Genomic DNA, 8,771 nt, shown 5'->3' with positions numbered 1-8,771 from the left:
TTTAATAGTTGATCTGTTTGAACTTATTTTTGTAAATGATGTTTAATAATGGTCCAATTTCATTTTTCTGCATGTGGACATCCGATTTTCCTAACACCATTTATTGAACAGACTATCCTTTTCCCACTGTGTGTTTGTGGAAACTTTGATGAAGATTGGTTGACAGTAAATGTGTGGATTTATTCCTGGGCTCCTTGTTCTTACTACTGGTCTACCTGTCTTCATGCCATTACTAACCGCTTTAACTGCTCTAGCATTTTAACATATTGTAAAATCGGAAAGTGTGATGCCTCCAGATTTGTTCTTCTTACTTGAGATTGCTTTGGCTCTCTGAATCTTTTGTGGTCCCTTTTGAATTTTAGGAATTTTTTTTAACTGATTCTGTAAAAAATGCATTGGGGGCACTGTCATGTTGGGTATGCTGAAGAAGACCACTCGGCCCTGTGTGACCGGCTGTATGTGGGAGTCCACAGGAGCAAAGCAACTACAGCCGGACTGCTAAAATGGAAGAGGCTAAGAATGTGGTACACAAAGATTCTTGATGTTCTTGAGTAAATCCCTAAAAATGCAGCATGGAGAAAGTATACAGAACAGATTATAAAGGAGAAGCTGGCTACGGGTGAAGTGGAACCAGATGTTAAGAAATTAGAAGATCAACTTCAAGGTGGTCAAGTACAAGAGGTGATTCTTCACACTGCAAATGAACTAAGTCTGTCAAGAAACATGAGGCAGTGGAAACCATAGGAGCTCTTAGTGGAAGAGCCTCCCCTGATCAGTGGAAATAGCCAATATAATTATCAAATGTCTTTGGTGGGTTGATGGGAAACTGATGTAATTCAATAGGCTGTTATATTAAGAGTGTGTCCATATTATTGACATTTTATAATCAAGAAAAATTATATAGAAAATATTTGGGAGGCTTGCTAAAATTAGTGATTATGGTAACACAGTCTTGTGGATTAATTTTTGATTTGTAAAGTATTCACATAAATTATTACAAGGCAATATTTCTTTGAACAGAGAGGTCTTGGGAAGATTTGATAATTAACTTACAGGTCTTCGGTGAAGAAGCCATTTTCAGAAAGTATATTTTCTTTAGTAGAATCTTCACTACATCATTTAATTTTTTATTATGCTGAAGAAGAAAAGTAAGGGTCTTATATATTATTGTCTAAACAAATGTATAGATCACTGTTTGAAGTAAATAGTAAGAGTGAATATTTTCAAATGTCATAGAATAGCCCAAGTCAATGAAAATTTGAAATTACAGTTAACCTTCTTGGCTGTGATATTACGTATGTATAGTAATAAATATATAATTATATACTGATTTCAAAATTCGTAATAAATGTCCTTTTATTTTTACTCATTATTTGAATTATTTCATTTATTCTATTTTCAGTCATAATTTTATGATATTTAGTTATTAATGTATTATATTTAAAAGCTATCAAATTATATAGAATACATTATAGGGGTGAAGAACTTGATTTGGTACTTGAAAGAAAGATTTCTTATTGCATAGGGGTAGTTGGAAAAACTTTTCCCTTTGTCATGTTTATGAAAGCCCATGGCCCATGGCCTTTAATTTTCTTAATCAACTCAACTACATCAGGACAGAGGTAAAATTTCTGTGAAAGAAGAGACAGTATGAGTTCCTGAAGTTTTTTATGGCATATGGATAGGCCTATATTCAAACATCTTAGTCATATGGCGACAGATTCAAAGTGGAATCAATAAGTAATTTGCATACATTTCTAATATGAGTTTAGGTATCAAAACAAGACAAATGCTGCTCAAGGAAAGAAGATGGAAAGCTGAAGGATAAACAAAAATAAAATTACTTGACATGTAAAAAATGCATTGGAATTTTGAGATTGCATTAAATCTGTAGACCACTGTTGTAAGCACTGATAGACACCCATGTTCAAGGATTAAAGACATAATATTATTAAAGCACCCATGTATTTTTAAACTTTAAAATTGTAAAATGTAAATTATCTCATATAACTGGAAAATCCAGGTGTATGACAGCCTTCGGGCAAAGTTAGCCTGGGAAGGCAGTAGTTAAACGTGTCATCAGATCTGCCTTCTTTTTGGGACCTTCATATTTATAACGTTTCTTCAGCTTGTTAGTAAAGACAGCTTCAGGGACTTCCAGCTTTATCTCTACAGCTTGTTATGCCGAAGGAAAAAAGCATATTAAAAATAATCTTAATTTCAAAAACTTCCTATGTATTGGTTACAGACCAACATTATCAACCATGAGAAGATGTTAAAAATATGACAGACCTATTGGGAAACAATGTCTGTATCTGTAGGGCAAACCCATCACTTAGACACTGCAGTGAGCTTTCTGTATCCTATAGTCTCCTCTTTCTGGGGTCACAGGAAACTGTATTTCCAAGTCTTTCTTGTACTTAAGTGAGAGCATATGATTATGCTTTTGCCTATTTAATGATGAATAGATGTAGCAATGTTGCTGCATCCAAGATAAAATGGATGACGAGACAAATGTACTTGATTTAGTCCTTTATATTTTCATAATACCGTCTACAAAATGATGAAAGTAGGAGGCAGTCATATACCTTGGAAGACAAAAGATGAGTTTTACTGTCTTCAGAATTATGAAATCAAGGTCAGCTCAAATAAGAGGAAAAGAAAATAAATAATTCCCCAAGCTGAAAGAGCCACAATGAAATAATAAATCTTCAGAGCTTATCTCCCGGTGCTGACATGTGCCACAAAGCAATGGGGTACATCAGTCAATGTGCTCATTTTATCAGAACCAATAAATGTTTTCTCTTCTTTAAAAAAATTTAATTATGTTGGTATGCACATAAAACACATAAGCATAGATGCATGCACACATAAAAATTAACTATCACTTGATATTTTCTTTTGTTCTCAATTTTTGTAGTATCTATTATGATTTTATATCTCCTTTATAATAATATGAAAACTATATAAAATTACAAAAAAATCTTCTGATTTTTATAATGTTGTAAATTTCACATAGAAATTGAATGAGTTAAAAACCACAATTAAAAATGCAAATCAAATTAGAAAATGTGATCAGAATGTCATTTACCTCTGATTGTGTAACCTGCCAACATTTTGACAATACATAAATATTGTAAATATCCCTTACTAATCATTTCAGAGTTTACATACTGAATTTTAATAGTTTTGTAATTTTGTAGAGAGCAGTTTGCTTTGCATTCTCTGCTAATCCAGGGAAAGGAAGAGATACGGTAGTGGACATCAGGAAACACAGGCTTATCTCAAGAGATAGAATTCAGGTCTAAGACTGTATCTCTAAGGACAGCTACACTGATCAGGAAAGATCGAGGATTTTGTTCATTTTTTTCTAGATATTACATAAAATTTGGCACTTTAGAGATATTTTTCCCAACTGCATTTTCAGGTCCTTTTTACGATTATTATGATATTGTTATGCTATTGATTTTTGTATAGCTAATTTGTATTCAGCTACATTTTATTTTTTAATTCTACTTGTTTATTATTTTTATTATTCTTTATATTTGCTTCCTAAATACAAGTTACTTTTTAAGTTAACATTTTATAGTTTATGTAATTGTAAATCACCTTTTAGTTCAAACATTTAAAACAAATAGGTCATTAAATTATAGTTAGTGGACTTTGCTTAAAGTGGACTTTGCTTACCAACTTATGATGTATTTTATTTACATACGGTTATATTTCATCTCAAATTAGATTTTTATGTTAGAGATGGCTTCACCAGATGTCTTGGTCAAGATTCCAAAGCATTTTTGGCGTCCTTTGAACACTTCAGGGCATGCTGCTTTCCGCCTCTCCAGGTGCTCTGTTAAGAACAGTGGTTCAGTTGGAGTTGAAATGGACAATCTACAGGAAATAGTTAAGCCAACATCTTCCCACATGCTCCAGCTGTCTCCATAAAAGGCAAGATTTTAGAACAGAGATCAAAGTACAAAAGAGAAGAGAGAAATTGAGGCCCGGAGAAGGGTCTTCACCTTGGTACCCACTCACTGGGATGCCCATAAGAATTCAGGTTGGGGCCATCTGCAATTCTGAAGAAGTAAGTGGTCTGGGGGGATCCAGCCTCCTTCAACATCTCTGGCCTTGGCCTATTAGCCTAGAGCCTTCAGTGTATGGTATGTTTGGAGGGAAAGGTCATTATCTCTTTTCTGTGCAATTCCAGGGGTATTAATCGGCTTGAACCCGGGAGGCGGAGGTTGCATTGGGCTGAGATGGCGCCATTGCACTCCAGCCTGAGCAATAAAAGTGAAACTCCATCTAAAAAAAGAAAGAAATTTTTGGAATAATTTTCAGTATTCTTGTGGATACCAGAATACTGCTCACTACAAGTACTTCTCTAAAATAATTGCAAAAGGTACGTTTCTTCTGGTTGCAAAGGGGTATGGTGACTGAATTTAACCTCTGACTCAAAACAACAAGAAAAACAAAAATAAACAAATGAAAAACTAATTTCTAGGCATTGGATAACAGGTAGTGCAAGACACTGATCACAGAGACAGGAACAAGTAAACCCTGTAATTATCCCAATTATTAGGAGGTTAGGTGGGCTGCAGCACAGAACAGAATGGCTTATAGTTTCACTGAGTTGAGGAGATACAGCTTAGATAAGCCAAGATAACGATTAGCTGTGAGAAAAATAACAAGAGTGGAGGGAGCCACACAGAAGAATTTTGTTGACACTTGAAGAGGAGCCCCCTGGAGTCTTTGTCTGAGTTCCAATCTGCAAACCATCTGAGGCCAGAGAGGGGTGCCTAGAAAGAAGTATGCAGAATTATACTCAGAAGGCATGCAGTCATACAGGCTTTGGATTAGTTTGCTCCAACTAGACAGAAACGTAAATGCCTTTTAATAACTGGGAAATCAAAGAGAGTCCTCAGAAAGTTTTTCCCTTGGTACAGGTTAAGTAACCCTTATCTGAAACACCTGGGACCACAGTGTTTGGGATTTTCGGTATTTTTTGAAATTTTATGTGTGTGTGTATCTATCTCATATATATATATATGCATATACACACACACATAAAATTTCAAAAAAATATGTATATATATATTGAGCTATCCTGGAGATGAGATCCAAGTCTAAACACAAAATTTATTTATGTCTTATATACACCTTACACACACAGCCTGAAGGTAATTTTATACAATATTTTTTACAACATTGTAATTTTACACAGTATTTTAACAGTTCTGTGCATGAAAATAAGTTTGTGTATGTTGAACAGAAAGCCAAGGTGTCACTATCTCAGCAACCTATGTGGACGGTCTGTGAATGTTTGTCAAAGCTATCATTCCTGATTCTGAATTTGTATGCTACTGATATGCAATTATTCTCTCTCTCTCTTTCTCTCTCGCCCCCTCTGTCTCTCGGTGAGACAGGGTCTTCCTCTTTTGCCCAGGCTGGAATGGAGTGGTACAATCATTTCTCACTGAAGCTTCAATTTCCCAGGCTCAAGCAATCCTCCTGCCTCAGCCTCTTGAGTACCCAGAACTACATGCATGCACCACCACGGTGGATTACTACTTTTTTTCAGATCTCGCTGTGTTGCCCAAGCTGGTCTCGAACTCCTGAGCTCAAGTGATCCTCCTCCCTTGGCCTTCCAAAGTGCTGGAATTACAGGCATGGGCTACCATACCTGGCCCAAATATTTTTGTATACTTATTCACATGTAAATACTTAACAATTAAAAAATATGACTTGCCATTAATACAGTGAAAATAAATAATGTGTTCAGAGTAACTTGTGGTGTCATGTGGCACTCAAAAACTTTCAAATTTGGAGCATTTAGAATTTCAGATTTTCAGATTAGGGATGCTCATCCTGTAGGAGGGTGAATTTTCATCAGACTAAAATTTAATTTAAACTCACATTAACAAACTTTAAAAGCAAGGCCCGAGAAAGCAAACTTATTCTAAGTAACAAAACTGTGTTTCAGAACACACTAGAGAATATTTATGGGGATATAAAAATATCCATCATCCTACAATATAAGATTTAAAATGTCTGTCATCCAATTCAAAATTACCAGTCATGAAAAGAAGCAGGAAAAAAATAGCACCTATCCAGGCTGCTAATAAATCGATAGAACCAGATGTAAAAATGACAAAAATGGCATAATTGGGTGCCTTAGTCAGTTTGGGCTGTTGTAACAAAATACCTTAGACTGGGTGATTTATAAACAGCACGAATTTATTGCTCACAGTTCTGGAAACTGGGAAGTTCAAGATCAAGGCACCACAGATTCAGTGTCCAGTGAGGGCTCCTCCTCTGTTCCAAAGATGGCACCTTCCATCTGTGTCTTCACATCGCAGAAGGGTGAGAACAACACCCCTCATGTTCCCTCAGCCTCTTTAATAAGGTCACTCATTAGGAAGGCGCCTGGTTATCCAGTCACCTCCCAAAGGCCTAACTACCTCTTAATACCATCACCTCAAGGGTTAGCTTTCAAAGTAAAATAGCATACTGTAAGCCAGACACCATAAGGATCTACAGGTGAACAAATCATAGTTTTTGGTTTTGTTTTTGAGGCAGAGTCTTACTCTGTCACTCAGGCTGGAGTGCAATGGTGCAGTCTCGGCTCACTGCAACCTCCGCTTCCCAAGTTCAAGTGATTCTCCTGCCTAAGCCTCCTGAGTAGCTGGGATTAGAGGCCTGTGCCACCATTCCCTGCTAATTTTTGTATTTTGTATTTTTAGTAGAGACGAGGTTTCACCATGTTGTCCAGGCTGGTCTTGAACTCATGACCTAGTAATCCATCCACCTCGGCCTCCCAAAGTGCTGGGACTACAGGCGCGAGCCACCATGCCTGGCCCAAATAATAGTTTTTATCCCCTAAGAACTTTCCATCTGGAAGAACAAATGGGAATGTGAATCACTATCTTCTATGGCAAATTGTGATGAGTTTTCTGATTTTCTATTGATCAGGGTTGTGTTTATTGCAAGTAATGGGAAAAATTCCACAAGCATTCCATAAAGAGAGGTGATAGTTCTCTCATGCAAAATTCTAGAGAATGCTGGCATTCATTCAGAAGCTCAATGGAGTCAAAGAGTATGGCTATGCAATCCTTTTTATTTGTTCCTCATGATTTTTAAGATGCGTGCTGCCTCTCCAGCCATTACAACCTCATTCCATGCAAAATAAGGGTAATATGGAAGGGAAATACCAATTAGGTCTCCCAGGTATTGGTGTCACAAAAGCTCTCCAGGAAGCCCCATCTCCACTGGAGATGTATGCTTAGTAATTATTTGTCAAAATTGTGTCAAATGGACAGTTACTACTGCAAAGAAAGCTAAAGGAAAAAAAAAAGATTCTTGCTTTTTTGTAGGGGATGGGGCAGGGACAGGGTCTCACTCTGTCACCCAGACTGGAGTACAGTATTAGGATCTCAGTTCACTGAAGCTTTGATCTCTTAGGCTCAAGCAGTCCTTCCTCCTTAGCCTCTTGAGTAGCTGGGACTACAGGTATGAACCATCACACCCAGCTCATTTTTGTATTTTTTGTAGAGACAGGGTTTCACCATGGTGCCCAGGCTGGTCTCGAACTCCTGGCTTCGAGTTATCTGCCTTGTCCCGGCCTCTCAAAGTGCTGGGAGTACAGGTGAGAGCTACTATCACCAGCCAGATTCCTGCTTTTTAATAGAATATGAGTTACTCACCTTAATAAAGAAAAGAAGAATGAATATAGCATATAATGTTAACAGAGTTTATCATATGCCTGTTGAAATGTGTGCTGTAAACATCTTTAAGCGAGGGAGAAATCAGTTTCATTTGAGTAGGATCAATTGACAAGAAATTCCTAATGTGAGTTGCAGAGACTCTTCACATCTCTGAGGTTTCAGTGTTTCATTTAGACCTCTAAATATTGAAACACATTATATAGAGGAAAGGAGAAAACAGAATTCTCTTCATTTTCTCAGAGACTTTTATGTTGAATAAAGTTGTTCATCTTCTGGACACAACATAGATAACTCCTGGGATTTAGGCCCTCCTCAGTAGCCCAAGAAATAGAAAGCTATTTTCAGCCAAAGAACTCCAGCTATCACAAGGATCACCTTTTATGTTTCCCCAAATATCGGCATTTCAAATGGACCTCATTATCACTAAACCTGGTGTTCTGAAATCAGTGTTACCCTTCAGTTTCAAGGTAGGTGATTTGCTTTGCATAGGATTGATTACAGAATTGTATTTACAGTGAATTTGAGTATTTAAATGTGAGTCTGCTGTAGTCTTATTAATTCATTATTAATTATTAATTCAAATATCTATTGGTCACTGGTGGGGTTCCAAATTCTGGGCTAGACAGTGAAGGATTTCCTCCTGGGGCATGCACTGCATTGGAGGATACTGGTACTAAATAATGACACTAACAAATGTAAATCATGAAAGAGCAAGTCCTAAAAGCTCCTTGTAAAGCAAGTAAAAGTATAACAGGAATGTTCCTAACATAAAGAAATGATCAATGCTTGAGAGGATGGAGACTCCATTTACCCTAATGTGATTATTATACATTGTATGCTTACCAAAATATCTCATGTACCCCACAAATACATATGCCTATATTTACCCATAAAAATTTAGAATTAAAAAAATTTCTTAAAAGTTCATGATGAAAGAATGTGTCCTTGTTAAGGAAGTTGGGGAATTCTTGCATGAGAAACTGATTATTGATCTCACTACAATGAATCGAAAAGTAGAAGGTAAGAAGATGCAGATGGAAGAGACAGGAGTCC

The 8,771-nt window shown here is 36.6% G+C and overlaps 1 pseudogene; it reads left to right on the top strand.

Annotated features, from left to right (window-relative positions):
- Window positions 1–390: 390 nt before the first annotated feature.
- LOC105725410 (NADH dehydrogenase [ubiquinone] 1 alpha subcomplex subunit 5-like) lies at window positions 391–794 on the top strand (annotated as a pseudogene).
- The last annotated feature ends 7,977 nt before the right edge of the window (window positions 795–8,771 follow it).

This window comes from Aotus nancymaae, unplaced genomic scaffold (assembly GCF_030222135.1).
Source record: "Aotus nancymaae isolate 86718 unplaced genomic scaffold, 86718_ANA_hifiasm-v0.15.2.pri h1tg000021l, whole genome shotgun sequence".
In the NCBI taxonomy this organism is placed as follows: Eukaryota; Metazoa; Chordata; class Mammalia; order Primates; family Aotidae; genus Aotus; species Aotus nancymaae.
The sequence above is the reverse complement of the archived record's forward strand: the minus strand, read 5'-3'. Positions and strand labels throughout refer to the sequence as shown.